The following is a 10215-nucleotide window of genomic DNA, read 5'->3' on the forward strand; positions in this document are numbered from 1 at the left end:
TACTTGTTGGAAACACTATATCTTCTTTGAGTGTCTCTCTCCCTCTTTGTCCTATCTTTTCCTTTTTCTTGATGGAATTTTTCTCTTATCTGAGCAAACATTTTTCTTTGTCTGGCTCTTATTCTCTGAATGAGCATGACAGCGACACATTAACTCTAACATGGGTCTGATTATTTCAAGAGTAGGAGTTTGAAATACATACGTTCCTATCCACCATATTTCTCCAATGCTTAGCTCTCCTTGACTGCCTTTTGAACACTTTGCAAAATGGGAAACCTGTTCAATACAGCTAAGCCTTTTAGAGATGCACAAGGAAAAGCTATGAGGTCCTCTTCAGGGTGTTTTTCTTTAGCATGTGACTGCTTGAAAGTTGCTACTAAATCAACGGACCTTTTTGTTAAGTGTGATTGGAGTTTGAACAAAGTCTATTTTTAACATTCTCATTAGGGAAGATACATAAGGGATCCAAATCTACTTACAACTTTCAGAGGGCATGCAGAAATGTAACAGGAATTGCACACATCAAAACAGGAGGCGTATGTGATGGGTACATTTCATGTACTTTACAAACTCTTTAATCAAGAATCCAGAATGGGAAGCTATGAGAACCCGATTTTTTGAGAGAATACCTTTCAGTCTCTGGAAGATTTAGAAGTTTCTCATTCAATTGACTATTACTTTAGCTGTAAACCAGAAATGATAGAACACTGAGACAAACTAAAAGATGGAAAGTCTGTTAAAATATTTCAAAAAATTATTTCTGGGGCTGGCTCTGTTGGGAGATCATGCAACTATTGATTTCAGAATCACGAGTTCCAGCCCCACCATGGCTGTACCTAAGTAAATAAACATTAAAAAAAATGTTGTCCCTGATAGGGATAATGTTTAAAAATATGTTATTATCTGAGACAGTTTACTTACAACTTATATGTGACCATTAAGTGGGAACATTCCTATTTTCAGTGTAATGTGTGCTATTATACAATGACAGTATTAGGAGTACAGAAGCAACTTGAACACTACATATCTCTAATGACCAACTAATAGCCTAGGGATTTGGCAGTTATTCTATTAGGGAGATTTTATTTCATGTCTCTGCTTTACCATCTGGCCTGAAATGTTCCTAATTAATTGCTAAGTGCTTCCTATTCCCACTCAAAGCAATATAATGTAAGATGAGTTAAGGGACTGAGCTGGGCAGTATCCAAGTGTTTTGAACCATGTTGCAGACTTTCCTGCTTTCCTGAAAACCTTATCAAATACACCTGAAGGTCTGAGGGAATATTGGTACTTTATAATAATAACAGCTGGCCTTTTTGAGCAACTACCATAGGCAGCGAATTATACATTTGATATATATTGTATCTCATCCATTTATCAATCCAGCAAAGAAGGTCTTCTTATCTTCCTTCTTTTCTTTTTCAGGAGAACATCAAGGCTCAGAGAAATTAATTAACTTGCCATAAGGACATAAAGAAAGATTGGAGTAGATTCAAACCCAGATCTATTTGTCCTTAAAGTGTATGCTCTGTTCCATTCTAACTCAATGTGTCCTTTTTTTTTTTTGAGAGAGAGAGAGAGAGAGCCCCAGTGAGTGAGAGAAAGAGAAAAAAGCGGGGCTCACCCAATATGGGGTTTGAGCTCACCCAAAGTGAGACTTGAACTCACAAACTGACATCATGGCCTGAGCTGAAGTCATATGCTTCACAACGGAGCCACCCAGGTGCCCTCAATGTGTTCTGAGTGACTGCTTGGTTAACTTTGCTAAGCAATATGTTGACAATAATATGCATATCTATCTATGACAGGGAACTGCTTTTATTAACTCTTGCTTGAGAGCAAAATATACAGGGCAGGGACAAGTATAGATGAATTGGGTCCCTTACATATTGGAACTCAATAGTCAAAAGCAATATAGACCTAAGCTATGATTCTTACTAAAGCATGATAGGTATCTTCAGCAGTATTGTGTATTCCTTTCTATCACTACAACACTATCAGTATTGACTGTGATGATTCAATTATCTCTTTATAACTATAGACTTTCACTTTTAGGGGGAAAAAAGTACACAGAATGACACTTTTTCCAAATGCTTCCACACGACGAATTTGCATAGCACTAGGATGAGAAATTTATAAAGACTTGCATCATTGGAAACCATATTGCATTGGAGAACTTCAAAATTTGTCATTTAAACCCCACCGAAGCAATGATAGTATTTTCAGTTATTGTAAACAATTCAAAATTTCTACCTTAAGTTTATGAAGATATTTAGTGTTCTATTTCATGTTTATTCAATTACACAAGCAGTAATACACTTTTTATAGTTTGCATCATCATGTGTTAAAACAAGTCATATACATCACCATATGCATCTCAAGTTTAAACAAGATGATTAAAATGCATTTTTTTTTCCTCTCAGCAAATCATAACACATGTAATTTGGGCTCTTTTTGCACTTTGTACCATCTTAATATTGTTACCACTTTGGCCATATTCCTCTGTATAGTCCATTTCACCTAGCATGGCATATTGCTCTTAAAAAGCATAATAAATATACTTTTTTAATAAAACCGAGTCATGAAAATGTTATGAAGTCTTCTCCCCAGTATTCCTTTCATTAATGGTCGTCACCATCGTGTCTGATCAGTAAATGCATCTTTTACCTTCCTTGATCTTCTTTTCCTCTTGTGAGGAAGTGGGTCACTTTCTCTGTCTCCTTAGTGGTACGTATCTGTGGCTGTGACGTCACAGGTGGCAGCCCCAAACCTAAACAGCTTCAATTTTGTGCTCTTTCTTTGGGAAACTTTTCTTTCCTTTAGACTCTTTTCTTTTCTTTTTCTCTTTCTTTACTTGGTGTTCTTCCTCTGCAATAAGAAAGAATTTAGAAACAGAGGATTGGAAATTGACCGTTTACTAAAGTGGAAATTAACTTTGGTTCTAAAAGGACTTGGGTCCTCACTAACGTCGCTTTTCCTGTTGGCTAAGGGAAGGGGGTGGACAAAGCAAAGAGAAAGCGGAAATCTGGCCACAGAGACAAGACTGCTGAACCTTCGTGTCTTCCCAGGTAATGTTTTAGCTGCCTACCACAAAGGCTACTAACGTCCTTTCGAAGACATGAAGTGCCTCTGAAGTATTTGAACATTTAGATTAACGTTATAGTTAACAGTGTGAGAGAAACATGGCTCCTGTGAAGACAGAGGGGGCTGTAGAGGTTTGGGTGATAGATTCTGGGAGCCCACAGGGCTTAGATCCTTAGGCCTGGGGGTCATTGTCATGTGGTCTGGTGGCCAATCTCCGTCTGTTACTCAGTCCTTGGACTTAGTGTATGAGCTATCAAGGTAATATTTCTTTCCCTTAAAGATTTTATTTTAATGTTTATTTATTTTTGAGAGACACAGCATGAGTGGAGAAGAGGCAGAGAGAGAGGCAGACAGAATCCAAAGCAGGCTCTGGGCTCTGAGCTGTCAGCACAGAGCCTGAAGCGGGGCTCGAAGTCATTGATCGTGAGATCATGACCTGAGCCGAAGTCGGACACTTAACAGACTGAGGCACCCAGGCGCTCCTTTTCCCTTTTTTCTTAGAGAGAGAGAGAGCAAGCAGGAGCATGTGCCTGTGAGTGGGGGAGGAGTAGAGAAAGAAGGAAAGAATCTTTTTTTTTTTATAATCTTTATTTATTTTTGAGAGAGAGAGAGAGTTTGTGTGCAAGCAGGGGAGGGGCAGAGAGAGACAGAAGCCCAAGCCCACCTCACAGTGTCAGCATAGAGCCTGATTCTGGGCTTGAACTCACAAACTGTGAGATCGTGACCTGAGCCAAAATCAAGAGTCTGATGCTTAAATGGCAGAGCCACCCAGGTACCCCCCGATGGCGGGGGGGGGGGGCTGGGGGAGAAAGAATCTTAAGCAGGTTCCACTCCACACCCAGTGCAGAGCCCCACACAGGGCTTGATCTTACAACTCTGAGACTGTGACCTGAGCCAAAATCAAGAGCCTGTTGCTTAATGACTGAGTCACCCAAGTGCCCCAAGATACCATTTCTTTAGGCACTAGTTTTCATTTTTAGGAAGAAACAAATCAATCACCACTTAGACATAATTATGACGGTCTTCCAGAACCTTAAGAAGTCTTGATTAAACCGAAACCATAAGCGAGAGAACCAGTGAAGACTGGGGAAAACCATTTAGGTAAAAGATCCAGATTTTCTTTACTTCTCATGAACTAACAGTAAAATTTTTGAAAAATCTTTTTATTTCTATGTTTCTATTTTCTAAAATTGTTTACATAGATTGCCATGGGTAAGCTTTAAAGCACCTTATGGCTTTGGGATTCTACTTCTATCAATTTTAATCATTCACACTATTTATAGTATTTAGTGCTAATGTCAATTAGTATCATTAATCTTCACTTATTCAGTCATTCAGCAATTACTACTGAGCATCAGGCTCTGTGCTAGATGTTCGAATACGTCAATGAATAAAATTAACAAAGATTCCTGTTATCTTCTCCTTATAGCCCCACGCTCATATTCTTGAAGACAGAAATAAGCACTAAACAAACAAAAGAAAAGAAGAAAATATATATTATATTAGTAAGTGCTATATAAAAAATGTACTGAGGTGAGATTGAAATTTAAATGAGGTAGTTAGGATAAACCTTATTGAGAAGGTGATGTTGAATAAAGACGTGAAGATGGTGAAGAAGTGGTCTATATGGATATTTTTTTATTAGCTGGGAGATTGATGCAAGCAGAGTGGCCGTTGGGAAAGCCCGAAGGCAGGAGCATGCCTGTGTGTTCCAGAAACGGCCAGGATGGCAGTGCGTGCAGGGGCATGGGGGGAGAGATAGGCAAGGAGGTGAACAGACTAGGGGAGGGGCTTCTGGGTGGCTCAGTCAGTTAAGTATCTGCCTTTCGATGTAGGCTTACATCACGGTCCCACAGTACCTGGGATGGAGCCCTGATTTGGACTCTGTGTTGGCAGCAAGGAGTCTGCTTGGGATTCTCCCTCTCCCTCTGTCCCTCCCCATCTCATGTGCACATGTGTGTCCGTTCTAGAGTGTGCTCTCTCTCTTTCTCTCTCAAAATAAATAAATGAACTTAAAAGAGGCTAGGCGAAAGACATTTGGCTCTGTGGATCATTGTAGGGATTTTTGGCTTTTACCCTCAATCAAGCAGGAAGCTATGACAGGCTTTGAGCCAAGGGACAACATGATCAAATATTGTAGTACTCCAGATGACAAATGATGGCCAGTTGGCCAGGGTGGTGTCAGTGCACATTTAACAAGATATGATCAAATTCTGCTTATAGTTTTGAAGCCAGAGCTAACAAAATGTACTGACAGTTTAGATATGGAGTATGAGAGAAAGAGATTTGTCTTGAGCGACCGGAAACATCTTGCTGTCAGCAACTTTGGAGGGAAAATTGACAGGTGGAAGAGATTTGGAGACTGGTATCAGGAATTAAATATGGGTGTTAGGGTTTGAAGTAGAGATGCTGAGCAGAGATGAAATCTGGCTGGGAATATATGCCTGTGAGTCATCAGTTTAGAGACGGTGTTTAAAGCCAAGACTGGCTGAAAGGGATCACCATGGCGGTGTGTGCAGACAGAAAGAGAAGAGGTCCCAAGACTGAGTCCTGGTCCCTCCAACATGAGGAGGACACTACAAAGGAGATGAGAAATGACAGAGGAGGTGAGGGAAAACCAGGGGTGTGTATTTATGTATTTCTCATTATTGAAGGAATTCAGATTTACTACCAAATTTACTACAGTAAAATCTTTGGAAATGACTTCGACATTTTACAAATTGAAGAAAAAGAAAAGAATGAAAGGATTTCGTTTTCACATGGTAGGTTGAAGACAGCAGTAACAACAGAAATGTATATACCTACTGTTGGACTTTTTGAGGTTTACTCAGAAGGAATGATTTAAATTCATTTATATGTTGAGTAGACCAGTTCAGCCATTGAAGCAGAGAACTAGCCCACAAGCTGGGAATGTCTGTACAATTAGGAGAATATTGCATCTTCTCAGAGTCCTGAGGATGTCACTAGCTGGGGATTTTTCTGTGGGTGTCTGAGGGTGTGTGATCAGAGGCTAAATGAAGAAAACTGAGGCGTTATATATCACTAGACTGTGCTTTCTGTGAAGGCAGAGACTTTCTTGTCACCTTTCTGTCACACAGGTCTAGAGTGTTGCAATCAATAGGTAAGTAGTTATTACATGCATTATTAACTGCTTGTGGTGAAAGATTATTGATTGCTTACAACATCACCAGGGCATGTGAATATAAGGGGATTACAGTACAATCTTATTTTATTTATTAATCATTTGCTCTTCTCAATAATCCTGAAGTAGATATTGGGTAACCCTTTTTATAGATGAACAAAACCTGAAGCTTAGTAATATTATGCATTTTATCCAAAGAGTCAGAAATCAAATTTCTAGATCTTTCTGATTGATTTGATTTCTTCCTTCTTTCCTGTCTCTCTTCCTGCTCTGTCTCTGTCTCTATCTCTCTCTCTCTCTCTCTCTCTCTCTCTCTTTTTTTCCCACTCCAATGTTCATTAAATATGTTCCCTCTGGTGGAAGTGGAGTAGATTAAGCCTTTGCAGTAAGCTACCTGAAGATTTGGAAAAGAGGTATTCTTAATTCTGCTTCTGATTGAAGCGACTTGGGGATATGTAAGTTTTCCTTCCTTCGCTTTTCCACCTCTAAGCACATTCTACGTTTTTCATTGTGTAGATGTATAGGATGAGATATTTAGAAGTGCTTCATAACTGTGCGGGAATTTTTTTTTAATTGTGATTTTAAAAAAGCCCACATGTACAGGGACACCTAGGTGGCTCAGTCAGTTAAGCAACTGACTCTTGATTTTTGTTCTGGTCATGATCTCACGGTTCCTGATTTCAAGTCTTGTGTCAGGCTCTATGCTGATGGTGCAGAGCTTGCTTGGAATGCTCTCTCTCTCTCTCTCTCTGTTTCTATTAATCTTTCTCTCTCCTTATCTCTCTGCCTCCCCACCCCCACTCCCCCCTGCACACTCTCTCTCAAAATAAACAAATAAGCTTAAAAAAAATTTAAAAACCATACACCCACACATACATAAATTTGCCATCTTCACCTCTTGTAAGTATACAATTCAGTACTGTTAAGTACATTCATATTGCTGTAAGACATACCTCTGGAATTTTTTTCATTTTGCAAATTTGAAATGCTGTCCCTATTGAGAAACAACTCCCCCTTTCTCCCCAACCCCAGGGCTGGTAACCACCATTCTGCTTTCTATTTCTGTGAATCTGACACTAGGTGTCTCACAAAAGTGAAATCATACAGTATTTGTGTTTTTGTAACTGGCTTATGTTACCTAGTGTCCTCTGTGCTGTAGCACATGATAGGATTCCCTTCCTTTTTACTTTTTCTAAAAATGAAAGAATAATTGTTATAAATACTGTTTTAGTTTCAGATGTACAAAATGGTGATCCACTACTTACATATATTATGAAATGGTCACCACATTTTAGTTACCATCTGTCACCATACAAAGTTATTACAATGTTACTGACTACATTATTGTGCTATGCATTATGTTATTTATTTCATACCTGAACATTTGTGCCTTTTATTTCCCTTCACTTATTTCCTCTACCCCCCGCCTCCACAACCATAAATTTGTCCTTTGTATCTATTAGTCTATTTCTATTTTGTTTTGTTTTTTAACTTTCACATATAAGTGAAATCATACAGTATTTTTCTTTCTCTGTCTGGCTTATTTCACTTAGAATATCCTCTAGGCCCATCCATGTTGTCACAAATGGCAAGATTTTATTCCTTTTTATAGCTAATATTAAATTGTGTATATATATATATATACTACATCTTTTTTTGAGAGTGAGAAAAAAAGCGAGCAGGGGAGGGGCAGACAGAGAGGAAGAATCTTAGGCAGGCTCCAAGGCCCCTGGTGGAACCCAAGGCGAGGTTTTTTTTTTTTTTTTTTTTAAATTTTTTTTAATGTTTTATTTCTTTTTGATACAGAGAGAGACAGAGCATGAGAGCGGGGAGGGGCAGAGAGAGAAGGAGTCACAGAACCGGAAGCAGGCTCCAGGCTCTGAGCTGGCTGTCAGCACAGAGCCTGATGCGGGGCTTGAACCCACGAACGTGAGATCTGACCTGAGCTGAAGTCGGAGGCTCAACCGACTGAGGCACCCAGGCGTCCCCCAAGGCGAGGTTTAATACCACGACTGTGAGATCATGACAAGAGCTGAATGAAAACCAAGAGACAAACACTTAACTGACCGAACCACCTAGACGCCTCAATACTGTATCTTCTTTACCCATTCATCTACTGATGGACACTCAGCTTGCTTCCATATCTTGGCTATTGTAAATAATGCTGTACTGCACATTGGGGTGCACTTATTTTTGAATTAGTGTTTTTGTTTTCTTTGGATAGATACCAAGAGGTTGAATTGATGGATCATACTGTAGATCTATTTTTAATTTTTCAAGGAACCTCCCTCCTGTTTTCCATAGTGGTTGCACCAATTTACAGTCCCAACAGTGCATCCACATCCTTACCAACGCTTGTTATTTCTTGTGTTTTTGATACTAGCCATTCTGAGTGGTATGAAGTGATATTTCATTGTTTTTTTTTTTTTTAATTCTTAAAAAGTTTTTCTTTTAGGGGTGCCTGGGTGGCTCTGTCTGTTCAGCATCTGCCTTTGGATCAGATCATGATCTCTCAGTTTGTGAGTTAGAGACCTGCCCTGGGCCTTGAGATGAGAGAATTCTCTCTCCTCTCTCTCTGCCCCTCCCCAACTCATACTTTTTTCTCTCTCTCAAAATAAATAAAGTTTGGAAAAAAAAAGAGTCACTAAATCTACTTCTGAAATAATTACTACACTATATGTTAACTAACTTGGATTTAAATAAAATTTAAAGGAGTGCCTAGATGGCTTAGTCAATTAAGCTTACAATTTTGGCTCAGGTCATGATCTCATGGTCCATGAGTTTAAGCCCCGCGTCAGGCTCTGTGCTGACTGCTCAGAGCCTGGAGCCTGTTTCAGATTCCACGTCTCCTTCTCTCTCTGCCCCTCCTCAGCTCACACACACACACACACACACACACACACACACACACACTCTCTCTCTCTCTCTCTCACTCTCTCTCTAAAACATAAACATTAAAAATTAATATAATTTAAAAAATTAATAAAAATTGTAGGAAAAAGAATGACTAAACTTACCAAAATAGAATTTTTAAAAAGTGATTACAATGTCATGCCTTTTTTCATATAAGCAAATAAATTTGTTTTTAAAATAGAATTAACTATTTTAATGACAACTTAATCTACTTAATGTAGTAAATTTGTTGAAAATAAGAAAAAAGAATCCAAGGTAACATTAGAAGCAAGTATAAATTAATAATGGAAGTAGATGGAAATTGCATATGGTCAATTTATATATAATCTTATTATTTGTTCTTGACCTTATGTATTTTCTTTTGGATCAATATTATTCTAAAGTTGTTAAGGCTTTTAATTTTAATTTAATATCTTAAGATAACATAACTGGGATTTTTTTTACATTAAAAGTATTTACTTATAGATCCTTTTCAATGTGGAATCTAGAGGTCATAATAGACTTTTTTCCCCAATGAATAGCACTAATAATTTGACCAAATAATATTAACCTTAAGTATTTTAAGGGTTGAGCAAGATCTACTCCTGAAGAGTCTATAAAATACAAACAACATATTGTATTATTGTAAACAGCATATTTTATTATTTATATAAAATTGATTGAAGTCACCTTAGTGTTTTTTGTTTTTCATCTTTTAGAAACAGTGCACTAAAATAACGAGAGTTAAAGCTGATGTTTCTTTATTTTGTAGTCATAAGAATGTATAACTACTGGAGTATCTGAGTGGCTCAGTCAGTTAAGCTCCAACTCTTGATTTCAGCTCAGGTCATGATCTCATGGTTTGTGGGATTGAGCCCCACGTTGGACTCTGCACCAAGAGTCTGCTTGGGATTCTCTCTTACCTCACTCTCTGCCCTTATCACTTCTCATGCTCTCTCTCTCTCTCTCTCTCAAAAACCAAATAAACTGAAAAAGAAAAAGAATTTATAAGATCTGTGTGAAGTCACTAGAAGCCAGCACTCATGTTGAAATTTGTTGCGTTACTTTTTTTTTTAAGTTTTTTTTTTTTTTTTTTT

At 38.2% G+C, this 10215-nt stretch overlaps 1 long non-coding RNA gene across 1 annotated transcript in view; it reads right to left on the reverse strand.

Moving 5' to 3' along the window:
- Positions 1-2271: 2271 nt before the first annotated feature.
- Positions 2272-10215, reverse strand: part of LOC115299792 — an 8670-nt gene continuing 726 nt past the window's right edge. Inside the window, exon 2 of the long non-coding RNA XR_003912347.1 lies at positions 2272-2868. This is a non-coding gene — a long non-coding RNA (uncharacterized LOC115299792). The remainder of the gene's footprint in view (positions 2869-10215) is intronic.

The sequence above is a fragment of the Suricata suricatta genome, chromosome 1 (assembly GCF_006229205.1).
Source record: "Suricata suricatta isolate VVHF042 chromosome 1, meerkat_22Aug2017_6uvM2_HiC, whole genome shotgun sequence".
Lineage (NCBI taxonomy): Eukaryota > Metazoa > Chordata > Mammalia > Carnivora > Herpestidae > Suricata > Suricata suricatta.